Raw genomic sequence first — 27,773 nt, forward strand, 5'->3', positions numbered from 1 at the left:
CTTGTGGGCAGCAGGAAGAACCACAGGAGGAGCACAGGCAGGGCTGAGGCACTTCTCCCATGCTTGGTAGTGAAGCAAATGTGAGTCACAAACAGCAGGATGGGTGGAAATGGTGTTCTGCAAGAATTTAATGTGGAAACCCATGCTTCCAGGCTCCCAGTTGTAATGCTGAGGGATAAAGGCTCTTTTTCTTGGATACCCAAGTGCAGTGCCACTGATCTGAGCAGAGTTAGTCTGGCTATAAGTAGTGCAGGAGGGAAACCAGTCCTGTTCCTGTGGCAGTGGTGTACACCTGAAACCAGTGCAGAAATGATGACTCAAGGGTCAGTGTGTGACGCTCTGGAGTTTACTGTTTGCAATGTGGCTGGTTCTGTGCAAGAAACTGAAGAGCCACCTGGTTTATACTGGGTTGAGTGTATGAGGAAATCTGTGGAGTGGCTGAGAGCTGTGCTTTTTCAACTGGGCAAACATCAGACAAGAAAAGAGCATGTTTGCTGTCCCTCTTTGCTTTGGTTTTGCAGGATGTCTGAAGTTAGGAGAGCATGGGCATTCCCACAGTGACAGACCCATTCACACCTAGCACTGTGCCCGGACAAGAACCATTTAAGCTTTAGAGTGATGTCTCCCAAGCTCAATGGGGCTCCACCCCTTTACTAGGAATTCAGAGAAGTGCAGGTCCTGATGTTTGCCGTGCAAATCTTCACCAGCCAGGCTGTGCTGTGCAAAATGAGAGCTGCTGCTGATGCAGCCCAAAGACTTGTTTTCAGAGAGCTCATGCAAATTCTGCTTTGTTACTGGCAATTGGAAAATTATTTTCAGTCCTACTCTTTAAAATGTACCTTGAGCAACACACCTGTTTTGTTTAGGGCTTGCTTCTCTGTTCACTGGATTGGCAGCAGTGTTGAAGCTGGCAGCAGAAAGGTCAATATTCTGTCTTAGGTCTTCTTTGGAATATCGAAGATACTTGAGTATAATAAATTCTCAGTGTGGGATGCACTTCTTAATTAATTTTCAAGGTAGCATACTGCAGCTTGGGATGGCCTTCTGAATGCCAGGAGAGCTTCCCACAAAGGGTGAGCTGTGCTGGCTCTGGGGGCACATCCTTCTCCCATGAAGCAACACACACCCCACACTGTTAGCTCCCAGCTCTGCAAAGTGACAACCACCACCTCAGCTTTCCCAAGACAGGTCAATCAGTTGCTCTTTAAAATTATGGATGTCTAATGTGGTATTACCTAAGGGATGCTTTTTGATCTGTGTAGATACCAGCAAATTTTATATTTGTTCCACTGTGTGTATTAGGGCAAATTATAAGCTCTGGAGTCAGGAAATTGCATTTTCTGCAGCTGAGACTGGGCTGCACTGCTCTTTTGATACAGAAATTTTAGGAACATTGATGGTTGAAGCAGACACATCTGCTGTTTGTAGTGATTCTGTCAACAGCCCTCATGGTATACAGCCAGCCTAATAGTCACAAGTGCTTCTTTCTGTTTAAATCCCAGAAAAGGAACTGACATCTTTTATCAGAAAGACAGACAATCTGTGTCCCGTGACAATTCCAGATTATGGATCCCAAGAGACTTTCCTTACATTCTTATTTTATAATGGAAATCACAGTTAGTGCTGTTTACTTTCTATACCTCCACACAGTTTTCAAGGTGTTGCCAGCAGGACCTGCGCTGATACTGACATGTGTTCTTGTCACATTGCAAGATCTGATAAACACCCCTATATATATAAATATCAGTGTTTTCTTGGATCTTCCTTTGCTTTCAGTGGCTTTGGAAATCGTGGCACTAGTTAATTCACATGCTTTGTCTATTTTGTAGGCTTTTTTCCTACTTCTAAGGAAAGACTTATTCCTAGTAGACTGGTTTGGAGTATGACTCTCTTTTGCTGCTATTTTTATGGTGAGGAGCTATGTATATGTCATTTTCTAGCTATTACTACAGAGTAGGATAAGAATAAATGTCTGGGGGGAAAGAGAAACACTGGTTATTTGGAAAAATAAGTGACTTATGCCTGATATTTTTTTCTTTGCAATATTCCTGTCATGCTGCTTTGAAGTTCACAGCCCAGACCCTCATCAGAAGTGGGGGGGGTGGACAGCAGAGTTACTAAGGAAATGCAGGGCTCCAGCCACACAGCCACACTCCAAAAAGCTGTTCATTGTCCTCCATTGTGATATAAAAGCTGAAATGCCACTCAAGCTCCATCCCTCTGGACTTCCCTCACCCTGGGGATCAGTAGTACATGAGAATGACCCATCCCTGGTGTACTGCCATCCACAAACTCATGATTTGTCATGGTTGAAGTTCCTTGAAACTGAACTTTGGGTCTGTGAGAACAACAGGTTCTTCGTGCTGATCCCCTGTGATTTGATTTGCTTTTTCTGGCAGACTGTCAACCTTCTCTAAAGTTATAATCATCTGTTTGAGGCTTGGAGCACATTTTCACTAAAAATATTAGTTCCTGAGCTTACCTACAACTTGTTCATTTTGTAAACAATAAACAAACAGATATTAATATGTATTCATATCCTTTTTACCCACTTCAAGAAGCCATCTTAAGAACCAATTCAATAGTCCAGTTGTCAGTGGGTCCTACAGCAACCAAGTACACTGTATGATTAATTTTTATTACCAAAATATAATTAGTTTTTTTGCCACATGCAGAAGACAAGGAATCTGGGTTTTTGTTTTTGAAGCCCACACAGTGCATTAGGTCAATCCAGCAGATGCATCTCAGGAAGGAGCTACATTCCTCTTTTATTTGGACTTGAGATACCAAAAGATGCTAAAGCCTTGAGTTTTCATGTCATGACACCTCATTTAGTTTACTCATACTCAAAATGATATGTTATCCAACCCAAGGGCTTTGCATAATGTGTCCACAAATCAACACATAAATCCAAAGCTTATTTTACTCCTTTCTTTTCTCTACACCTTATATAAGGTGTCCAGCTGGTTTGTGGCAATGGTATAGTAATGACAGTAGGATGGTAATTTCATCTTGAGTTTTACAAGCAAGAGGAGGTGCCAAGAAGGAAAGCAGGTATGAAGGTTGCCAAATATATCTTCCATTTATCATCCCACCTAACAGTGGCTAAATTATTTCTGAGTGGCACTTTAAAAAGGGAGGGGAGAAGAGAAGCACACACTAATATGTAGTGCAGAGGTGTCTCTGAGGAGTGGCTGGTGTGGCAAGCTAAAGTATAGTCCTTCCTGCAGGAGGAGTACAGTGTGTTACTCATGCAGGAATTCTGGTCACGCTGCTGGAACTGAAGTACCTGGACACATACCCAGATGGTCCAGTGGTAGTGCAAAAAGATTGATCTTTTTTACAGGAGCTGGAAATGGAAGAGAATATTTTTGTCCAAACAGAGTGGTCTCACTTGGGGCTCCACCAATGTTTCAGTCCTGGACAGCATTTCCCATACTCTTTTTGCAAAGTAAAGAGACTTCTAGAAATGTTTTCATATCAAATGCCCTCAGAATTTAGCAAGATTAAAGGGCATCTTCCTCTTTTGCTTTGCCATTTTCACCTAGTTTTGCAGTGGGGTAACTACTGCTTGGACTGTGAAGAGGAAAGGTGCTGATATAGCCAGTTCAGGATGTGGCTCATTGTATGCACCTTGTGAAGGTGTCTCAGTGCTGTTCTGAAAAGAGTTACAAGCAGACAAAGCATCCGGTGAGTGGAAAACAACCTGCTTGAGTAATTTCTACTTGAGTGTTTTATAATATGATATTTCTCAGGTGCAGACTCATATTTACTTGTATAACCATTGCCATTGTTATTATATAGTAATTATAATTTACTTGTACAAATTAGAGGAAGGATTAAATGACATATGAAAAGCATACTGACCGGAACTAAATGGAAAATTCCAAGGAGGAGTCCTTAAAATAAAGCAATTGTATTATACTTAATTGTATAATATAAACTGTAATTTCCCAAAAGACATTGTATTAATCTTTCAGTGGTTAGCTGTTCCATTTGGTCCATTTATAATCACTTTGAGCTACTTAAATACAAATTTTAAAAAGGATCAAACTTGTTTGCCACTAATATGCCTAGTGCTTTCCCCATAGCTTATTCATCTTCAAAGCTCTTCACCAACATTAGCTAATTATTTCTTTTTTCTAATTAGTAGAAATTGACTATGGTCAAAAGGGCCATTCAGCAAATTAGCATGTCTCTACCTTCAAATCTCAGAGCTTCTGACCCAGAGCTTTCAAATGGCTGATGAAGATATCATACAGTGGTTGTGCTGAGCCCATAGTCAAGGCAGCCAACTGGAGAAAAAGACAGAAAGATAGAATTTTTTTTTTTTTTTTAATTACACCTCAGGGAAGTGTATCAAATCTCCTCATTCACAGCTTTCCCTGGAGGCCACAGCATGGAGAATGCAGGGCTGGACCCAGCCTCCTCCTGCTCTGAGCACAGCTGCCTCAGACAGGGGCCAGGGGGTACCTTGCCCTTATTCTAAAGACTTAAAGGCATGTGGGGTTTGTGGTGGCCACCTGCTCAGAAGCCACTTCTGTTCCTGGCTGCTGTAGGTGGCACAGGTCACTTGATGTCACTTGGGTGGTGTCCCTGTCTGTGTGCTGGCTGCTGGAAAAGCAATCTGAAGCTCTGCCCAAGTGTCAGATTTGCTCAGGCGTGTGTTCTGTTTAATTTGAACTGTAAGATGGCAACACAGCAAGATGGGTTTAATAAGTGGTTTGGAGTTTTTTAAGCCCTGTTTGCATGAAAATTGTCCTTTGAAAAGGTTATTTCTTCTAAGTCTTACGTGTAGCCACGCCACTTGCCAAGAGCTGCATTTCTCACCTTATAAGAGCTCATATGCATCTGTAACTTGACAGCTGTAACCCAGAGGTAGCAGAAAAGTCTATGAAAATATGACCAAGTTCACCCCCCCTTTGTATTCTGAATTTCTTTACTTGTTCTTCAAAAAGGCAGCAAAATAAAAAATCCTCACCGAGCAGCAGCTCTGTTTGGCTCTTGGAGAGCAGCTGTGAGTGTGAGACTTGTTTATGTTTCAGAAACTGTGAATGTTTTAACCCCGAACAACAGTGTGTGCTCCAGGAGATTAATATCTGCATTACATGGACTTGCTGAGAATAAATTAACTCTTGATGACACGATTACTGTCTTAGCAGTGTTCACCGCATACAATTGCATGGTGTCAAAGATATTAATGTGTTTTTGTGAAGAATTTAGGAAACAATTTATTTATATGACTGTGCTTCATTCCATATCACACCAGGACATCAATTAGCTACTATCGTCTGTAAAAGAAATGTAAATCATGTGTCTCATTGGTTATGAGGATAATAGTGGGCCAATAATTCACAAAGAATAATTCATTCTATGAATTGTGCCTCATTCTGTGCTCATGAATTGTTCAGAAACAGATACAACTTTTTCAAGTTTTCATTTTTCAAATTATTATAATGGATTCTTCTTGGTTACAGTTCACTCATGGAGGTTTTGAATATTAAGGACTTGAAATCTGGGGTGATTTTATTTGGTCACACAGTACAATATATTTCTTTTCTGACTGAATCAGTACAATTTTTGGAGTCAGCTGATGTTGTGAAGATTTGTGAGACAATGCAAACATCAAAAATGTTTGTAAAATTTGTAAAATAGGATACTGGCAAAAAAATTTCTTTCGACACTGGCCAGCAATACATAAAAATATGAACCTCCAGAATGGTGAAAAGCTGAATAAGCTTTAAAAAGGATTTATGTTGAGATTTGAAGGAAAACATACTCTGGGAAATAATATATAAAAATAAAATATCTCCCTCCCAGTGCAGTTTCTAAAATTAGGGAGTAAAAATTATTGCCTTATGAAGATAATTAAGTCTTTCTTTAAAAACAAAATTAATGTAAGAAAAAAAAAGACACAAAAAAGAACAAAAAAGAGCAAAACCCCCAAATCCCAAACCCAAGAAGTGTGTGGATTTCAGTTCCTGTTTATTTCTGCAATATCTTTGGCTTTAGTAGAAGAAAAGTTTTGAAAGTTTTAGCATTTGCATTATTAGAAGGACTTGTGTTTCTATTGGCAGCATGAGAACAAAGAGCAACAGTTAATTTTTCTAGAAAGTGCTGTTTTGAACAGCACAGAGATGGTTTAAGAATTTTCCTTCATACCCCAGCTACATGGAATCAAAATAGAAAACATATATGATAAAAAATTAGGCATGATTTTGATTTTCCATATAGAACCTAAAGTAATGTTCATGACTCAAATTTATCTTTTTTCCTGTAGGTGCTGGCATAAACTAGAGACGATTTCAACCACGTCAATTTTTGAGCCCTCAGTACAGCACATGTGTTGGAAGTGAGGTAGCTGGTTTTCCATGATACTTTATGCATGTTGAATATTGCATGGAAGGGTTGAACCTTATTTTAGTCCCTTTTAGTGAAATTAGATAAGATGGAAAATTTGGAAGTGTTTCAGTTTGGCTTTTTTTTTTTTTTTTTTTTGGTGTTTGATTCACACAGATACCCAAAGACTTTTTTCTCTGAACAGCCTACTGAGAATCTGAAATCCATCCCCTTCCCTCATATTGCCAGGCATGCCTTTCCCATGCTAATACGTTAAGTAACTTTTATTGCACTGAAGAGCATATAAAGTTCACTGCTTTGCCGTGACCTTTTCTCCTTTAAATTGTTTCATCATTGTGACCAATAATGGACCAAAGAGAAGACGTAAAAATGTTAGAGACGTTTATTTCTAAGGAGGTTAAGCAACTTTTGCTATGCCCTTTTTACATTCTTCCAGACATTCTAAAAAGAGACCGTAACATGACAGCGATGCCCCCCTTAATTACATTTTGTTGTCAGAGGAAGCATGCTTTAAAAGAACAGTAACCCAACACTCCTCGAGCTGAGGATTTCAATAATCTCAACCAGGTTCACAACATTTGGAAAACCCCAAACCTTCTGTCAACCGACTGAAGCAAATTTTACGCATGCAAGAAATAAAGTAATCTGGCACAAGGTTCTGTGTTATGGGGTTCGGGCAAAAGGATCTCATTTCACATTGCCAGATTTTCCTGAGCAGTTGGACAGATTTCACAATGGCAATGGTTTATCAAAAATCCAAAACCTAGAGAACAATGTACTCCTGCTGTGCTTGTTTTCAGTAATGTTCATCTCCATCAGGTACTGAATATTGCCAGTCTAGTATTGAAATGTTAATGACAGCTGAAGATTCAAAAAAAGAGAGATACCAGTGGAATTCAGCAGGGTTCACACTTGATCTCCTTCCTGGCCTTTTTTTGGTTGGCTACTAAACCTGGTTGTATTGTTTTTATCACAGCTACTGGTAGCTTTGTTCATAGCAAAGAAAAAAATTGCTCCTGGGTGAATCCATTTTATATTTTTTCAAGTTCTGTAATGATTTTAGAAGAGATTGTGAAGGAAAAGAAACCAGATTTTCAGTGGACTGCTACAGTGATACAGGATATACAAAATTAAAACCCAACAAGGGTGGGCAAAGGATAATGCATTGAATTTATGAAGATAATACAATGGGTAGGAAATGCCAATGAGAGACACGAGCATTTACCCAAAATACAAAACATTGTTGTCTGAACTTATTCTGGAGTTCCTGTAGCATGCCCATTAGTTAGGTTGGTGAACCTGCTGGCCTCTTCTTGCAAGATGAATTGCCTTCACTCAGGACTGTCTGGGGAGCAGTGGAGCTGTTGTGGCATTTGCGAAAAAAAAAAAAAAAAAAAGGAAAAAGAAGGGGCTGTATCTGTCTGCCTCCCCCTGGGAGGACACAGCCTCTGTGTCCTGGCTTCTGTACCTGTTGAACAAACATTAATACACTCTGTACCAAAAATAAGGTCCTAGCAGCAAAAGTTCTAGGCTCCTACTCGGGGTTTAAGAAAAACCAAAAATAATATTTGTCCCAGAGCAGTTTTCATAAGTTGCATCGGACTGAACTCTGTGCATTTTGGGAGGGGTTTGCAGAGCCTGTACAAATATCTACATAATTAAGATCAACCATGCTCATATTTTAGGCATCTACCATCAACTTTCATTGGCATGGTTCTGAATGATCCCTGTGGCCTAAAGCAGAATTGTCTGTTGGCTTGGTGTGAGCATTGAATCTTTAGGATCTGGAAAGTGCCTTACAAATGAAGCAGAGTAGGTGCAATACCCTGAGCAGCTCTTCCCATGGCCAAAGTATGGATTTGTAACTACTCCTGAAGCAACCACTCACAAGAAGGATGTAGAAGATGCACAGATCTGAGGGCACTTATCCAAAAAGAAGGATGAAAAGTGCTTTTTGGAGGGATTTATGCAGTAAAAACATCAGTGCATTTGGCCATAGTATTATGCTGGGCAAAATTACTAGGTAGGGTGGGATGTTATCATTGTTCCCCTTGGATCACCTTTGCTGGCCATGGAAAGAAAACAAAGAAAGGAGAGGCTTTTAGTATTTTCCTTTGATAGCTGCTTTCATATAGACAAAATTAGTTTAAAGAAAGGTAAAAAGATGAAGGAAGAAACATAGGGATATTGAGAAAAAAGGCGATTTTTCTCTGTGCCTGGGGAGGGAAAGAGGGGACTCTTGTGGCACAGTGAAATGTGGGACCTGCTGGGAGGAGGATGGCCCAGAGCAGTGTGTGGGGCTGTGCCCCATGGAACATTCCTGAGGAGCTCAGCCTCAGGAGTGCCTTGTGGCCAGTGTGGGGCTGTCCTGGTGAGCACTGCACAGCAGGAGGTTGTCAGGGCAGCTTTGCCGCTGGGAGCCAAATCATTCCAGCTGCCTTTGAGGGACCACAAATTCTTGCTGCACCATGCCAAGGGAGGCTTCAGATAGGTTTGTTTTTCCTTTGTGAGATGTGGGTCCTAGATAGACATCCAAGCATTTCCTCACTGCAGGCTCTTTGCAGCCATTCCCAGGCGGAGCATTTCCATCTGAGGCTCTTTGTTTGGGGACTGTAGTCCTGGGGCTCGTTCAGTAAATCTGGGCTAGGAGAAAGAGCTCTGACTCCCTGAACGCTGCTTTAGTCAGGGTTACTCAGGTTGAGAATCTGGCCTTGCCCACCACTTCAACATTCTGTTTTTTCAGCATGTGCCTCTTACTGTTCTTTTCTCCACATTCCTGCCAAGGCAATTTGTTTCTATGATGTGACCCAAGTGCAAAGTTTACCAGATAACACAGAAGAAGGTGTCCCTTTTACAGTTCTGGAATTCTTCTATCTTGAGATATCCAAGGTTCCCCTCAGAGGATTCAGATCCTGTGCACCTCACAAGCATGAGTTTTGCACTTGAAAAAAAGATTATTATATCTCTGACTATATTTTACTCTTGAAAAATTTGTTTAGGAGGGATTTTATTAGTGATCACAAGACATTTCCCTAATCTTGGATTTGCAAATGCTCAGATTTTAGCATTGTAGAAGACTGTTTGGGAGGAATATTTTATTCCATATCTATTGCTGCAATGTCTAATTTTCATATTTTCTGCATTAGGCACTGTAGGGAATAGAAGCTAAAATGGACAAGTAAGTAAAATTTTGAGGTCTGACTGGTTGAGTGAGACAGTCACATTCTTGGAGCAATAAATAGCTCCTTCCAGATCACGATGTGCTAGCACTATTGAGGAAGCAATAACATGGGACTGGCCCAAGTTAATGATATATATTAAAGGAGATTATGCAGATATCAAGGACATGTTTAGTAAAGCATCTATTGTCTGTATCTATCACCACAACATTCTGGCTAGTGTTGGGAAACATGGAAAGTGTGAAGTAGGAGGAGAGAAACGCAATCTGCGTTTGTTGATTGCTTGTTGACAGCAACTAAGACATTTGCTGAATGCTTTAAAATTTTTGTAATTAATTGTGGGGATTGTTTATGCACCACCTATAAAACCCATTCTAATCCTGTTTCTGGCTGCCAGAGTGGGAAAGGATGTCACAGGGAAGGATGTGAATCTTCAAGTGAGCATTCATGTGAAGGACAAGGAGCCAAGACACTTAGCACTAAAGCCTAGTCCTGGAATAATTTAGGCTACAGAATGATCTTCACAAAGGAAGCAGAGATTGACTTTTGGTGGTGGCAGGAGAAAACCGCTGTCTTGGAATGAGGGCCTGCCATGAGCTAGGCTGGAGATCTGTGTCCCAATGGACATGTGTCACCCACCGTGAGTGGGTACCCACAGCTCAGCTGGGTCCCTGACAAAGGCCAAAGCGCTGTGGTAGATGGGGTGCCTTCAGTTCTGTCTGATTCAAACTTTCCTGAAGTTTGTGGAATGAAGCCAACCAGCCATGAATAAAGGGCTTTAATGACTATTTATTTTTCTAACATTTATATTGTAATTAAGCTGCCATTTCTTAAAAACAAAATCTCCTCCCATCCACCAAATTGCCATCAATCCTTCCAACAGAAGCATGCTGCAGTTTTATGTTAATTGGGACAAGGAGTGGGTGTGGAGCCATGCCAACACAAATGCTCATTTTTACAAGCATAGTCCTGAATGGGGGATGGAGTAGTTTTTTAAGTTCAGTGTTCTCTGTTGCTGCTATGTTAAGTTTTGTGCAGTTTTAGTTGTCCTGTCACTTTGTCTCTTTCTTGTAAATCAGATGGACTGCTTTGCTGTTGGTGTGTTAAGTACTAGAACAAGCACAAACAAGAGTTTCTCTACTCCTTTTCAAACTGCATTTCAGTGCTGAAAAGGTGGCAGTTGTATCATGATTTACAGCTCCTATTTGGTGTTTTTAATTGGGAATTTACACGGCAATTTGTGGCTACATGATTATGTTAAGATTATCTTATAAAAGATCTAGGACAGTTGTTTGTGAAACCCTGGGGGCACATACCAACCTCCTTAGTTATCTAACCAACTGTTGTGCTCCTCGGTTAAAAGAGTGGGGCCTTAAGAAGTGGTTTGATCTTCCTCTGAGAGGTTAAAGGTCGAATGACTCATAAATGAAGAAAGAGTGATTTAATCGAAGGAACCTGTGCTGTTATTGTAAAACAATATTCACCAGTGATGGTACACTGCTGTATAAATGACAAACTGCACAGCGATGGAACTTGTTATTACATCACTGGAAACTTCACCTGCACTACATTTATGGCTCCATAAACATAGGTTTATTTAACAGCTGTGGGAACACCTATGGCCACTTTGTGTTAAAGGTCAGGAGTCCTAAATTTCAGTTTGCATGTTAGTGCTCATGGGTGAGGTTCATAAAATATGATGACTAGCAGTGAGTGATCAGAACATAACCAAAAAGTAATGTTGAGACAAACGTGCTAACACAGCCATTTATGCTGTTCTGTGTTCCCTGCAAGTGCTTGGGAGGATTGTTTGTTTGCTGAGTGTTGCTCTGAAAACAGATCTATATCACTTGGTCACAACTCTGTCTTCCTCTCAATGGGAGCCGTAATTGTACCTGCCACTAAAGTTAGACTCCAACAGAGGTCTGCCTTCTAGGATATTTTTAAAGGGGGGCAGTCAAATCCAGCTTATTTCAGGATATGAATTGAAGGCAGTCATAAATACAGCAGCTGCTCCTCAGTTCCTTTGCCAAACTAGATGATTAAAAATATTAATATTTATTCTTGAAGTTGCCGTGTTAAACACTGGGGCAACTGGCTGACTGTGCTGTGAGCTATGTATTGCCAAGTGCACCAAATAAAGAAAAATGAAAGGGAAAATAATGTGTACTAATGTAAATACTTTTCACATGAGAGTGTGGTTTTACGCAGGTGGTGTCTCGTTGCAGTAGGTCCTTCATGGGAGCACATGGCCACTCTGTAAAGGATAAAAAATAACTGCTGAGTGAATAATTCTTTTTTGTACTCTTGAAGCATTTGAAAAGTTAAACTGGTCTCCATTTGGAGATTAAATTGCATATAAGCTGTGGGAGAACAGGAATCTCTCTCTGGTTTGTGCAACATTGTTCTTTCTCAGCTCTGTTCCCGTGGCCTTGTCTAACTCATGCCACACATGAATGTTGGAGTGCTGCTTTACATTCCCCACCCATGTTATTGCTTTAGGTGTTGTACGGTTGCTCAGTGAATGGTAGCAGATTTTTAACAAATTTGCAACAGCAATCTGGACTACTGAAAGGACTATGACTAAACCAATAAATTACTGTTGTCTGGTTTCATCACACGGCAGATTCCCATAACCTGTCAATGTGGCTGAAGATTTCATGTTGATAAAATTTACTGGGTTTACTTACATTTTAGAAATACTATTGTTCCAATAGATTCATAAATAATTGTTAGTCAAAGATCAAACAGAGATAATTACTGGTTTTTGCACTTTTGGAACACAGATGAGATGATTAGAAAAATCCGAAAAGATATGAAGCAACAGTGAAGCTTCTCTTAAGCAATGTCAAACATATCTTTCTTGTTCAACAGCATTTTGTATCTTCATCAATAATCTCGCCAATGGTCATATAATTAACTATGCTAATAATGCTTCTTTTAGCCTTTTTATTACTATTATTGCTGTGAACCTACTTAGGAGCAATCCACTGTAATTAGTAATTAATCTGATGGTTGTGTTGGCCTATGCAAACATGAGATGGAGCATGTTGATTTAACCACAGCAGCCCCAGTCTTTGCTGCACATGTTGCTTCTGCTCAGCCTGCAGCTCTTGCTGGCCCTGCTCTGCCTGGGGTGAGGGCTGCAGGCTCCCAGCTGCCATCCTGGGGACAGGGACTGGGGACAGAGCAGCCCGTGTGTCACCTCATCAATCCTGCTCAGCTGCCTGTGCCTTGAGAGCACTTCCCGGTGCCTTCGTCAGAGTAAGGAGGGAAATGCAGCAAACACTCCTGTGAAATGCCTTGTTGAGTGTTTAATATAGAAGTGTTTCCACTCAGGTTTGGTGTTTCACATGGAAACCATTTCTTTCTCACTTTCTAAACACTGCATTTTGTTCTCTTTTCTTTAAATTTCCCCCAGTTATCCTCATCTGGTCACTCTTGTTTGCCCTGGCTATCTTTTAATGCTAGCATTTGCCAACATCCCACATTTTTTTTCTTAGTTTAGAATAGGAAGCAAATGTGATAATATTTGTTGGCAAGTAGTGATGTTCTTGTGGCAATTGCACTGAGCACTAACAGCAAGGGACAGGTGAAGAGAATTGCCATTTTAACTTATTTTTCCCTTTTTTAAATTATTGCTCATGGCCCTTCAGTATTAGAATTGCTACCATGGGTTGTTGGGGTTTTTTGGGTTTTTTTTTTTGTTGTTGGTTTTTTTTTTGTTTGTTTGTTTTTTGGTTTCTTTGTAGAGAGTACATGGTAATGAAAATGAAAATATCTTTTAAAGTGATTTTGCAAGACATGACTTAAGCACCTGAATCTTGGAAATCCAGTCTTGCCTTGGTTTTATCTCCTTATTGCCATTCCCTGTTGCAAAAATGCAGCAGTAGGTACTGTTCTCTCCTTCTCAGTGCATATTGTAATTACATTCCCTGTTTTATACCACAGCTGACAGTTTCTGAAATTCACTACTAGAAAATGATGTGTTTGTGTGTCCCTATCATAGCCCTCATCCTTCTCTAAGCACGAGTTAGAACAGAGCATTCAGCAAGCAGACACAGACCCTGCCAAGAGCCTGGTGGACTGTGAGGTGGCTCTAAGCCACTATAAGGAAGGAAACTGATATTAAGCCAGTGAGTGGAAAAATTAATTTTAAATGTTTTGTAATCACATATAAGTGTAAAAGCTGAATGCACAAATCATGTTTTTCTCCTCAGAGCTAAAATTCATAGAAAAAGGCAAAAATATATTTTTCGATCCAGCACTTGCAACATGAAGCCTAAACCTGCCTAATCCTGGCTCCACATAATCACTAAAATACCTGTCAAAAGTCTGTCTATCCGGAGGTATTTGACACTCTGTAAGTGCCCCTGAATTATCTGTCTTAGCAACATACACCTCTGCTGAGCTGTGCAAATACAGCAAAAGGTAGGGTTCTGGTGAAACCAGTATTTACACACTATCTCAGTGTTGGAAGTAATTAATCTTCAACTGTATGAGGCTCTTTGTGATGTAAAGCAAGTGCTGACACTTTTGTGTAAACATGAAGATTAGCATATTTACAAACTGGTAGATGTTACTTTGATCAGTGGCTGCTTGCACTGGAAAGGCATGCTGGCATGTGGGTTTGCTCTTCATGTGACAAAGACGTCTAATCCTTTTACACTATTCTCAGATCCATATTTAGAATTCTGACTTGTGTTTTCTCTATCCACTTGAGCTCACTGTTTGGTTTGTTTAGCAGTGTTCATCCACTCTTTATACTCACCAGTGATTCATTCCAGTTTGTTTTCTTTGCAAAGCAAGCAGTAAAATTCCAAAGTAGTAAATGACCTGGGTGAAAAAACCCGTAAACTCCTTTCAATTTAATTACTAAAGCAAATTGGAAACACTTGCAGTAAGGCTTTTTGATGGCCTGTATAAAGATCTTCACTGTTTTCTTTCTGGCTTTTAAGTAAGTTAGTGTGAAAATTAGTCAACCAAGCTCCAGCCTACTTCTAATGCTATTATATCAAGACATTTGTTTTTGTGTACATTTAAACTCATCTGGAAGACTTTGAAAGAGGCATCCTAAATGCTTGTTTTTGTTCATTGTAATTTAATGGTAAACTGTAAACAATACATAATTCATTTTAGTGCAAATTATAGCTTTACATTTTCTAAACTGGTTAGTGACAGGACATCTTGTGGTAACAAGATAATGACCTGAGCAGGTTAGAACAGGCTGGGTCTTATCTTTTAAGAAGGATGAAATAATGTTATGACATTGTCAGCATATTGTCTAACATGCTGGGATGCTAGCAGCTCATTACTTATGTGCAACTCATCTGTCTGAGTAAACGATTGCAAGGTTGGCCCTCCTTGGTGTAGCTGGCGAGCCCCAGCACGCAGGAGATGTGTGGCTGAGTGGGCCCACACACAGGAAAGGTGAGGCTGCATCTGGGGGTGGGTGGGGTTCTGCTGCTCTGCTCAGCACCACGTCCTCCGTTTGAGCACTGAAGGCAAATTTGCTCAGCCTACCCACGGCCACTGGAGATGGCAGACAGATCTGCTCGGTCTTGGAAGCTTTCCTGCTTTCCTCTGGCAAACTGGAGCTTTGCCTCCATCCTCAGGCATACCTGTTAACTTGTCAAAGATGAGGAAACTCCTTCTCACCAATCCACTGTGTGCTAGAGGGTGTCATATTAAGTCCTGATGCTTTAGCCATTTGACCTGGCTCCTATCCACACACTAAAACCTCAGAGCTGATTTTCGGGCTTTGACCCAGTTTCCATTTGACAACAGCTCCCAGTGATGAATGAACAATTCAGAGACACAGCTGCCACCCTGCTGCTTGCCCTTATGGCACAACTGGAAGCACTTGTCCAGCATTTTACCAGTGGTTTAAGCTGATATATTTGTTTGTAAAGTTCAGATGCTGAGAACATCCCCTTCCACCCCACAATGCAGTGGTGCAGCTGCTGTTGGAAGAGTGCAGCAGGCACCTGGTGGTGATAACAGCTTCAGTGAGATTGACTACAGCCCTCAGTGGCTGTTGTTCCCCTTGCCCAGACCAGTGGGCTCCCTATGCAAAATGAAAAGAACATTAAATCTCAGCCATCTCTGTGGCTTTCAAAGGGATCAGAGTGATATATATAATCTCACATACTAAAGGACCCCACCAGCTTTCCAGCCAAGCAGGACATCTATGCTCACAAGGTTGGCCTGAGTCTCACTGATGGGATATTAGACTTTTTACATTGTTAAGAAACAGTTGTGAGTAACACATAAGAAAGACATATAATGAGGTCTTTTGTAGTACATTCATTTTTCCAGGGCCAGTGTCTCATGTAGCATTTTCCATTTGAAATATTGTGGTCTGTAGTCTGCAGTCACACACATTTAGAGAAAGTTTAGTTTCATGGAGCTGCCCCATTTGTAACTAATGTATGAACAATAGCAACAGGATCTGTGTTTTGATTGCTTGTTAAGCAAAGGAAGCAGGTGAAGTGCTCAGAAAGAAAACTGATATACTTTCCTCACGTTGCTTGCAGAGCATCACAGGTATGTTAGATCTATTACTGATTAAAACTCTTGTTAAACTGAGGATCAAAAAGAAATCTTGACACCTCATTTAGCTATTTTCATGGCTGGATTAGCCTAAATAGAACAACTTGTCTATATGGGAGCAGCAGAGACAATTTTAAAGATATATTCTCATCTGGGCAGAGAAATTGTGAGTAGAGTCTTTAAATCAGGAGGGATGTATTTTGTTTTGTTGCAGTCATGAATATTATTGGGGGAAATCTTTACCCCACCAAAGTCAGTAAGTTTTTCTATGGTTTTCACTGAAGCCTAATGTATTTTCTATTGATATTTGAGGGGGAAAAAAGCAACAACTTTTGCAGGTTATATTATTGCTTATTTAAAATGCAATAGCTGGTTGAATATTTCTGAACTAATACTGTATTAACAGAAGATTTCCTAAGTATATATTAATCTCTGTGGTTTACTAAAAGCTTTCAATATGTCTGGATCACTTTTAATTTAATAAATTAGAGGACAGGTAGTTAATGTGCTAAACAAAATGGAATTTTGTCTGTTTTCCTCTCAGTGCCATTATTTGTCTTCATTTTTTTCTGCATTGTAAGCATTCAGCACTTTTGCAACTTAAATGCAGGAGCAGACAGGGAACAGTCTGCAGCCATACTGCAAAATAAGCCTGGATCCTTCAGGTTTTCAGTGTGAACACAGGTTTCTGAATACAGGCAGTGGAAGAGCCCTTCTCTGGGTTGCTGAGCCTGGGCTCTCTTGCAGACCCAAACAGATATTAGCATGATGACAAGCAAGGTAGGCTTGGACTCTTGGGATTACAGCCTGAGAAGGGGCTGAGAGTGTGGAATAAATGTCTACAAAGGCTGCAGAAAGGGAATTGAGTCTCAGTGAAGCTTGGAAGCTGCAATAGTCCCAGATCATAGGATTTGGGTCTGGCAAGCTGATTATTCAGCTCGGCAACACTCAGAGCCCAACCATGAACATCATATGAACTTTGATGTTTTTAATGTTGTCCATGGCTCGGCTGTAGTCACCAGGACTGACCCTTTTATGCTCTCATGGGTCTTTTTTTCCTGACAGTTTTATGGGCATAAATAGATAAAAGACTTCATCTTAGGAAAAGCATGTATTTAGGAATTTTAAGATGCTAATTTCATGTTGCCCTTGAGCATTTTCTGCAAATGTTAGCATGCACATACTATTTCTGGTGATTAAAGCAAAGTATTTTGACTTTAAAGTGGCATCTTCGGAATAAATGTGTCTTCAAATGATTTATGCATGCCATTAGGATTTAGTGCTGGTAGTTGTCCTGGGAAGCCTGATCTGGTCTTTCAAGAGTTGTCTTAGCTTTATCAGTCCATTTACATGTGGTCATATTTCAACCTCCAGGAGCTTTAAAATGTTTAGTACACAGAACACAAATTTAAGCCTGTGTTTGTTTTTATTGGTGGAACCTCTTTCCTTTCTTCAACATTCTCAAATGTTCCCTGGTTTAAGTAGAGTTATCTAAGGTAATCCACTCTTGCCCTTACCAGGGATATTCCACTTTGTTCATAAGCACATAACATAACTCTAGTCCCCTGTGATTTTATTGTGAAATTAAAACCCAGACACTCATCCAGATGTCTTAGAAGATAAGGGCAGACCTAATCCGTGTGTCACAGAGGACTTGAGGAGCAGGAATTCACCTATACATCATCACGTTGTTATTAGCCTGGACCATGGCAAGCCCAACACAAACATTTTCCACAGGGCTTGCATTCAGGCTTGTCAGTGTTAAGAAAATACCCTCCAGCAATGTGTTATTTTAGGCTGAAACAAAAGTAGACATGAATGGCAAGAGGAACAGAGAAGTATTGTTTTTATTTTCAATGCGAACCCATAACTTGTGTTAAATGAAAATCTAACCAAGTAAGATGTAAATACCATCGTGTTCAAATGAGCTATCAAATATCAACACATTTATTTTGTGATGGAGCACTGATGCTTGTCTTGGGCACTGTGGGAAGGGCAATTTAGATAGTAGAAGCCAAAAGCTTTATCTGATTAAAACTGATATGATGATTGATTTTGACAGAGAGAAATCACTTCCATTGCAGAAAAAAGGAGGCAACAAAAACATTGTGCATTTTTCATTAATATGAATGGTGCCATTGAAACTAGAAACAAACTGTGGGCTTCTGAAAGAGGTAAAACTTTACCTCTGTCTTTTGCAGTTCTGCCACAGAAGTCACCCCAAAAGCTTCCAGAATGATTTTATAAAATCCCAGGGTAAGGATGAGAACCAACAGCAGGTGACTTGCCCTGCACAGCCTCCCATTTCTGTGTGTTCCTGCCCTCACTTGCTGTTTCTCCATCTTGCACTGGGAGTGCTCCCAAAAGTGTGCAGGGGGATGCTACAGGATGGCAAGGAGCAGAGTTTGTGATCAAAGCAGTAAACTGGGAGTTAGCTGGTTTGGATTCAGCTCCTGCCTGTGCCACAGATGTTCTGCATAGCCAGGCTCTGTTTTTGACAAAACTCCTCCTGTGCCGAGAGCCAGCGAGAGCCTGGGATGCCGTCTGGCGCTGGGAGACAAACAAGGCTCACCCACTGGCTGGATATTACACAAGTATATTTAGAGACCTCCAACGGCATGTAAGCTTTGTGGTGTCCTTCAGCACAGGGCTGAACCTCTTGTTTATAGTCAGTGCCTCAGTGCTCCCTTCCACCAAGCAGGAAAACTGCAAGGATTCTCACTTTCACATTTGTGCAACACCACTGTGGTGTAAGGGACACTTGAGTGCATGTCTGTTAGAAGGAGGGGCTGCAGCTTTGAAGCGAGCTGCCCAGAGTTTGTGCACTGAGAAGTTGGAGTCTCACAAGTGTGGAAAAGTGTCCTGCAAAAATCTTCAGAAAAGAAAAATCTGTAATAATGAATTCTGAGGGCTGCTACTGTGCTGTTTTGGGGGTTTTGGGGGTTTGTTTGTTTAGTATGAATATTAATGGTAAATTCATGCACATGTACTAATGAAAATCAAAACTAGAAGAAAGGGCTTCAGGCAGGACAGACAAACAGTTTCTAAAATGGAATGTGGCTTTGATTTTTTCTTTTTTTTGTTTGTTTTGGGAAGTGATCCTGGTTACCCTAACAGAAAGCAGAGACACTTTGTGGCTGGGGTCTCTTTGTGCACAATGCAATGGCAAGGCAGTTCAAGACCAGTTCATCTGTGTGAAAATATGACCCTTATGAGTCTGGAGGTCAATGAAACCACTGTTGATCTGCTTAGGGCATGCTGGTCACTGCTTTAGGGTCATTTTGATTTATGTGCTTGGATTTTCCACTTCCAGAAGAATAAAATGTGGGTAACTGTCTCTTAGTTAATGCTCATTTTTTGTTGGCAACATGTATTTTTTTTTTCAAAAATATGCATTATATGAAAAGTCTGACAAATTTAATGTAAGTATATAAAGTACCATTTTTATGAAAGAGGAATATATTCACAGTGATAATTAGGAAAAAAAAGCATAGCTTTTGATTTCTTTTTTTTGTTTCTTTTAAGCAATATACAAGCTTCTCTCTTCTCTGATATTTAAACATTGTGGTTTAAGAGTTTAACAGTTTTTGTAGATTTTCTTTACAGATTCTCACGTGAAAGATGAAATTGATGGTAACACAATTTAATGAATGGGATAGTTGAGGCAGAGACAGAATCAGCTAAAAGAAATGTGTAGCAAACCAGAAAGTTAATAATTATTTACCTCCCTAACTCCTGTCCAACTTCAAAAGTAAAATGAATGGAGGCTTTAAATGTGCTTTCTTAGTACAAAAATGGCAACTGCTTCCCTGCTGAGATGTCTTGGAAGTGTTGCCACAGAAGGCAGCCGCTGCACAGACAATTTGATCTTTAGTACCTCTTGAAGTCTGGTGGGGCCTTCCAGGCTTTCTGATGGCTCTGGACATCAGTGCTGGAATGTCCTCCTGTGCATTTCACATGCAGAAGCTGATACCAAAAACTTCCCCTGTACAGCTCATCATGGTGAGGGAAGTGGGGATCCAGGAGGAATCAGGGGGCACTGCACACCCTGCCTCTGACACGAGGGAGATGGGGCAAAATATCATCTCAGCTGACACCAACATTTTTTACCTTGATCACTTTTCATTATTAATTTCAGTGTGATTAACACAGGAGCACAGGGGGCATCTGAGTCAATTTATCTGGATTTTTTTCTGGTTTTCTGTCAGATATTTAATAGCTCTGGCTTCAGCGTCACTTGTTCCACTAGTGTGTAAACAGTCTTCCCCTGACTACTTCCTATCCTAAATATTTCTATCAACTGCTATTCTAATACTTCTATCAAACTCCTTAATTTGTCCTATAGGACCTTCTAACTCCTTGAAACTTTTTTTAAAAAACCTATTAACATCTCTGCCACCTGCTTCGCATGTGACTGCTCAGCAGTTTAGTAAGAAAATTTGAATATGAACAAACAAACAACACATTTATGACTGTGCTGTAACTTCACCATTGTATTCCTTATCCCATTTGTTAGGTAGTTTTACAAAACCCAAAATGGTCTATGAACAAAATGTGGGGCTGGAGAGGCCACAATTATGAAATGTTCAACGTGCTGCTCACTACTTGTTCCTTGGAGTAACTGCTCCACAAGCCTTCTCCTTCAAGACATCCCAAGGGCTGTTTAACACTCTCTTAGTTGTCACTTCTGTCAGCACTCAGCTCTGTGAAGAGTTGCTGAACTAAACCATATTAGCAGGTCTTTACAATTATTTGTAAATGTTGGGATACTCAGAAGATTATTGCACTGGTACATTGCCTTTGGTGCCTGAGGGGAGCACAAATTATATCTTATCTGCAGGAATAGCACTGAGGAGCTAGCTGTCTTTATGAGATGCTGTGGTGCTCAACCCACTTCCAATCCCATCACTGGGATTGTCAGGGTACAATTTATATCAGTGAGCAGGACAGACAGAGCCTCTAACATTAGAGTTTCGCATGAATCTAATGCATGGGAAATGGATTTTTTTTCTCAAATGGATAAAAATATCTTCTCATCTGGAACCTTAAACTGATGACATTTCAGAATTCCATTTGGAGAGATGGAAAAGCAGATGATCCGTGGTTTTTAAAACTCTTTCTGATAGCTGGTGCTTCTTGTCTATAAAGTTTGTTGAAGTACTACTGAGACAGAGCACTTCAAACTTTTGCCTGCATATCTGACTCCACAAAGGTTTGTCTATATTTCAAGAAAACTGCTATTTTCTGAAACACATTAATTTGGGATTGTCAGGACTGGTACCTGGAAGTTACACTTCTAAAATTTAAAGAAATTATCCAGTTTTCAAAAGCACTGAGCAACCTCTGAGTGCCATGGAAATTGTCCAGGATTTAAAGCTCTGGGAAAAGGTCAGGCTGGTTGTTTTGTAACCTAAATTTAAGCTCCTATGTACTAAAAATGCCAAGGAAGAAATATCCCCTATCATAAGCCAGTTCTTTAAAAAGAGACATACTTTTAACAACTGCCTAATTGAAAGCAAAACTTATTTTAGTACGATAGGAACATATTTATAGTTGTGTTTGTGCCATCTTGTAATTTGCAACTTGAAAGGAAGTCAATTGTTGCATAACTCTTCAGGCCAGTGGGCCATTTCCCTTGGCTCCTAAAGTAGAAATTAAAATTTGTTTTATTCTTTATAGTTACATATATTTTTATTTATTATCTGCTGCTGGGAGCTGCTGAGTGACCTGCTGGCGTGCCCTGTGGATCTGGCTGTGGGAAAGGCTGACTTGTTAAACTCTCTTCCATAGCAGGGCATGGAAGCAGGAGGCTGTCAGGAGCTTCCATCTGACCACAACGTGAGGCTCTCTGTGTGCATTGCCCGTGGTGCAGGCGGGCACTTCAGGGCATTATCTCACCAAAGAGTCACTGATAGAGGTTCACTTGAGACTGCAGCCCCTTCCTAACTCATTCTAAGGGGAGCATGAAGAGCTTCCTACCCATAATGGGAGTGAAATCCTGCCTTGCTCTGGCCTGGGCTTTTGCCATGGCGTTGGGTGACGGCAGATTTCATCACTGGATGGTGTATCCTGACATGGGTGTGAGAGTGTGATGGGGCACAGAAACCAGGAGCAGGGCAGCAACCTGGAGGCTGTCAGGTGTTGTAGAGAGAGAGACACCTGAGTGGGAGTGAAGACAGGGACACAAAAATGCGGCCTAAAAAGGGTTCCCTTGAGTGACAATTTTAATACGTGAGCTCCAATTTTCTGTCTGTATTAGCCTGTGTTTGGGTCTGTTTATTTATACTTTATCATGTGAAACATGGTAGAGAACGATGGTTTGTTCTCAGTCAGGGCAATTATTGTACAGAATTGTACAGAATTAGAGTGTAATTCACAATAGATGAGACCTTGTCAGAACTGCTTCATTTGGAGCAGAAAGGGATGTCAGATGAAGCTGTTCAGAGCTTGACCCAGTGGGGCCATGCAAACCTCCAGAGATGGGGACTTCACAGCCTCCTGGGGGACCCTGTGCCCTGCCTGGATGGCCCCTGGGAATAAGAAGCACATCCTGACAGAGCATGCTGGCAGTGCTAATGCTCCCAGGCCCCTTTGCTTTTTTCCACCTGAGAGTGACCTCTTTGCCTGTCACATGAAGTAAAGTACTGACTGCATGACCATCCCCTTCAGAAAGAGTCTATGACTTTTGAGTTTCTCTTCTTTTCCATTTACCCAGAAGAGATTTTCCCAAATTTTCTGAACCAGAAGTAGATGTGTCACTCCAAGGCCAGGACTGAAGAGCACCAGCCATCCAGTGACTGCGTGACTTGGCATGGCTGATCCTGCTGGATCACTTCTTGCCAGGTCCACGGGGTCTTTCCAGCCATTGTGGCACGGCTTTTGTGTCCTGTTTAATCTTTGTCTCTCAGAATTGCTGAGTTTGCCCATCCAAGCTTTCTATGTTTAATGTTTTCTGTAAACTCCTCAGCTCCTGGAGTCATATGAAAAGCTTAGCTATTAATAAATGTTTTCAGGCTTTGGAGGGGTAGAAAAAACCTTCTGAGTGTGAATTTCAAATGCAAGCTTCACAAACAAATACAATGAACTTTTACATTCACTGAGCTCTAACATCTCCTGGTTTTCTAGGGCATCATTTCTGATTTGTGACTACTGGAGGTTGGCAGCACTAATGCTGCCTCTCTGTGCATTGAGGCTGCATTTATGTCACTTGGTTTGATACATTCCTGGGAGACATATTTCTACTCTCTGTGCATTTAGCAGCCTGGGCAAAGCAAGAGAATCTGTTTTTTGGTTTATTGTTCTTCTTTCCCCTTACTTTAGCTTCAACCTTTCTACTTTTTAGGATAATAATTTGGCTATTATTCTGAAACATATGTTCACTGTTGAGTATAATTATTGGTGTTAAGTTGTGCAAATCACTCAATAAGTGTATACAAATTGACACTGGATGAACTGGAGGGATATTCTGATAGTAGCCTGTAAAGAATTACAAGGAAAACCAGAACATGTAATTTTTTTAATCTGTGTGCAATTTGTGAACATTTGCACATATCTTTTTTTTTCTTCTAAGTTATTTTCTGGTGTCACACATATATTGCTTCCTCTTGAAAGTAGAGGAGGAATTTAAAGCTTTCTGTGAATTTTAAAACCAAAGTTTTTACTTCTATTGTGAAAGATTTTAGAGGTGTAATGGAAAGTAACAGGTGAATGAGGTTGATATCCAAAGTCAGTGATGTCAAAACTAATGCGATGGTTGTCAATTTTGTCAGAGGACACAATTTTACTGACTTCTACTTAAATTTTTCATTTCTGATTAATAGGAAGATATGTACTGATTTGTGGATCATGGCCAAAGACTTTGAAGTCTTGTAAATTCTATTCTACAGGTTTTCTAAAAGAGAAAAGACAAGAACTCTTTTCCCCAATGAGGTAAATGTGTGACTATAATACCAGTAAAAGGATCTTTGAAGTGTTTTTCTTCACATGCACAGAAATCACTTAAGTATAAGCCACTAAAGAACCACACCTGGGAGATTTAAGGTGATTTTTTTTGTTTGTGCTATGCTGGAATTTTTTTTTTGTTTCAGGAGTGTTTGTCTTATAGTGCATGGTTGAAGTGACCCTCTTAAATCTACCATTAAAACTCAAAATGACACATGCCTGAATCATGCAAGCAAAAGGGCATTACCTTGAATTTGTGTGCTTAAGTCTCTTGGCACAGACAGAACACCCAGAAAATAGTTTCAGTCACTAGAAATGTTCACAAATATTACAAGTGTGTCATTGTAGACCACAGTCTGAACATGTCTTCTTTCCTACCCAGCAGTAGACTCATATTGGAACAGGTCCAGTGCTTCAATGAATTACAAACCAGTAAAATATTTCTTTTCCTCTGCCTGTGGTAGCTACTCTTTAACCTGGCAGTAAGACTAGATACAAACAAGTGCTTAAGGCTGCCTTGTGGGCAGATAAACTGTGTGCATGGGAAGAGGGGCTGTGACACAGAGCCAGTCACCGTTCCTTGGCCACATACCGGAGCGTGCATGGTGCCAAAGGATGGGGAGCACCCTATGGCTGTGCTTGACACCAAACATGTCTGGGAGCTCCTTGCCAGAGCAGGTGGGCAAAAATAGCTCAGCTGGGAGCAGGTGAGAGGGTTCAGGCAGGGAAAGGCAGTCCTGGCTTTCCTGGCGTTCCTCCTGCGCTGCGCAGGGAGAGCAGTGCCAAACACATGCACTGTTGGCATCTCCAGTTACTTCTACTTCTGTAAGGCAGGAACCATTCCTCTGAAGCCAATGGCACCTCATTAACATGAAACTGATGTGAATAAGAGGCAACTGGGACATATACGTTTCCATACCTTTATGCCATTGGGTCTGATTCTACTTTCGTTCACACTGGTTTGATATTGATAGAGTCCTCTGGCTTTCATGACATGGATCTGCATTTAACCTGGGTCAGCAAGATCTCAATCAGCTGCATTTACTTCAAAAAATATGTGCCTAGAGCTGTTGGGAAAGGATGGGTCTGTAAGAGAATAGAAAATGGGAAGTAAAAATAGGAAAGGGATCAAGAAACAGCTCAAGGATGGAGCTTCACATTTCTTGTGTTTGCCTACAGTTTGTTGCCTTTGTCTGTGAAAAATGGGAGAGATGAAAGAAGGGAATATTTCTTGAGTTAGAGGTTGTCTTCAGGCTGAGCAAAGCCCTGCGGTAAAAGCATGTTAGTCCTCCCTCCTTTTTCTATTTCAGCTGTTCTTTGTGTTGGGGAAAAAAAAAAAACACTTCTTTGTTTTTTTCCAATACAAAATAGGAAAGGACTACAAGGAAACAGAGCAGATTATTTTTTCCAGCTTGCCTTAGGGTTTCCTGGAATTTTTGCTACTGTACATTTATTTAAAGTAACCCTATCTGTTTAAATACATGCTGATCTTTGGCTGCTCTGAGATCAGAATCAGCCCTGAAGAATGCCTTTTGCTCGCAGTCATTTCTGTATTGTCAGTCCTTCCTCAGCGCCCCCCGCCACGCTGACCTCCAGCGTATCAGGTGACACAGGATAAGCTGCAACACATGTGGGCCGGGCAGGCAGCGAGTTATGATCTGAACCAACACAGAAATTGGGGTCTCTTGTCAGTCTCCTCAAGGATGACAAAATAATCTGCTTCCAAATAAAGGTAGATGTAAGATAAATTCTCTGCCTGCCATTATATTTTTTTGGCATTAGCCAAATGCTCTAAGCGTTTTGTGGCTTTGTCACCACCAATTATGAACTAAAATAACATCAAGTGCTGCAGAGTGCCATGATCCAAAACTCCTCTGTCTCTTCGCAGTGACATTGTGAATAAATAAAATCAGCTCCAATGATTCATTAATTCATGTTTAATAAGGCTTTGCAAAGTTATGTCAGACACTTGGAAAGGATGTCTGGAACTAAAAGCTCAATCCCTCAGTGTCTAACCCAGACGAGCTGACTCCTTAATTTTGCTGAAACAATATGTGCAGGGAAGTGTTTGTTGGAGCTCTGGAAAGTTTTCTGTTGTGTGCACTATTTAAAAATTCTGTGCAATTGTCATCATTATCTTCCCAAAATGAGAACAAGTATTTTATAGTGAAACTTAGGACATTATGCAATAAACTAAAATTTATTGTTTAATACTCCAACCAAGATTTTGCATAACAAATGGAATAAATTAAAATTTTTTGTTGGCTGTCTCAATTTCACAATAATCATATTTTTATCTGAGCAATGTGTGTATATCCTGAAAATACTTCAGGAAAAAATAAATTATTCAAATGGAGCAGCTTTGCTGTAAATTATACTGCAATTTTTTTTTTCCTTAAATGTAATTTCTATAAGATTCGTTTGTTAGAATTGGTAAGATGCTTAAAGCTTTCAAAAAAGGTAAAATAATTTCCTTTTTATTGTCTGGACTCTATGTAAGTCATTGCTAATTAATACTGCCCTTTCTGGTGACTTTGCAGCAGGCAAAGCAGGCAAACTCAAACAAACCAATTATAAATGATTTTTCAATGTAAACTTTTAACAGTCTAGCCTAAGGGCTTGCTCAACATAAAAGTACAATTTAGAAAACATAAGTTTTAACTAAGGTCAGGATATATCAGGCCATGATGGATGTACATGTAAAAACATCTGACTGTGGAATGACAACATTTTCTTCAAGACTAAGCAAAGCGTTGGTGGCAGTGATAAGTAAAATGAAAAATAGCCTTGAAAGAGCTGACCAGAAGGTTTGAGTTTGGAATCTGGGTTGCTAGTTTTGGGGTTTTTCTCGAGTGCGTGTTGATTTTGGTTTCTTCGGAGTTTTGCAAATCTGACTTCCTGGGATACTGCAAGTAGTATAGTCTGAGTTTTAGACCTCTATTCTACAGCAGGACCAAGAGAAAGTCAAGCTTTTAAACACCACCTTCTGCCTTGGGTCCCAGGTAGAAATCACCCTCCTTTCCTCCTGTTCCCTGTGCTGAGGGGGTGCCACACACCCCTCCTCCTGTGTGTGATGCAGCACTGGCTGCTGTCCGTGGCACAGCTCATCTGGTTTATTCCTCCAGCTCCTGAGTGGAAAATGTCATGGCCCTGTGATGCAGAGCACTGTCCCAGTATATCCCACCACCACAGGTTTAAAGCTTGCTCACCATTTTGGAGGAAGAAGTCTGGGGAGAAGAATCTGGTTAAAATAGGTGGTGGTTGAGTGCTCCACACTGTCTTTAAGGCTCTTCATCCTTATTGTCTGTCTTTCAACAGCCTGAGTGAAGCTGGCACAGGCTCCCATCATGTGCTGTATCTAATTTGGTAGAAGCAGTCACATGCCCGTAGTGTGATCTGTATCAGATTTGTACAGCTGAGTCATCTGGTATCAATTCTTGTGGAGCAAAGGCTCCATAGCTGCAACCCTCACGTGTTCCCGCGGCTCCTGCTCCTGTCTTGTAGCTCATTTATCCCAGTTCCGCTCTTCCCTGCTCCTCTGCCCATTTCCCAACTCACCCAACACCTTTTCCTTAGCTCGAGAATATCTTTTCCCAGACACACGTGCCACCTCATCCTGGACTCAGCAGTCCAGGAAGTCACACAGACTTCCTACAAATATCACACAGATATTTGTAAATGATCTCTGAACCTCTGACTCTTTGCTGTTGTCATTGAATCCCTCCTTCTCCTTCAGGAAGA

General features: G+C 40.7%; 1 long non-coding RNA gene across 1 annotated transcript; it reads right to left on the bottom strand.

The window, feature by feature from the left end:
- Positions 1-6,726: 6,726 nt before the first annotated feature.
- On the bottom strand, positions 6,727-27,340 carry LOC140684879 (uncharacterized). The gene is made up of 3 exons (XR_012057806.1): positions 27,242-27,340; positions 14,311-14,375; positions 6,727-11,796 (listed from the first exon to the last, which is right to left on the bottom strand). It is a non-coding gene; the product is annotated as an uncharacterized lncRNA (long non-coding RNA).
- Positions 27,341-27,773: the final 433 nt, after the last annotated feature.

Source organism: Taeniopygia guttata, chromosome 11, assembly GCF_048771995.1.
Source record: "Taeniopygia guttata chromosome 11, bTaeGut7.mat, whole genome shotgun sequence".
Lineage (NCBI taxonomy): Eukaryota > Metazoa > Chordata > Aves > Passeriformes > Estrildidae > Taeniopygia > Taeniopygia guttata.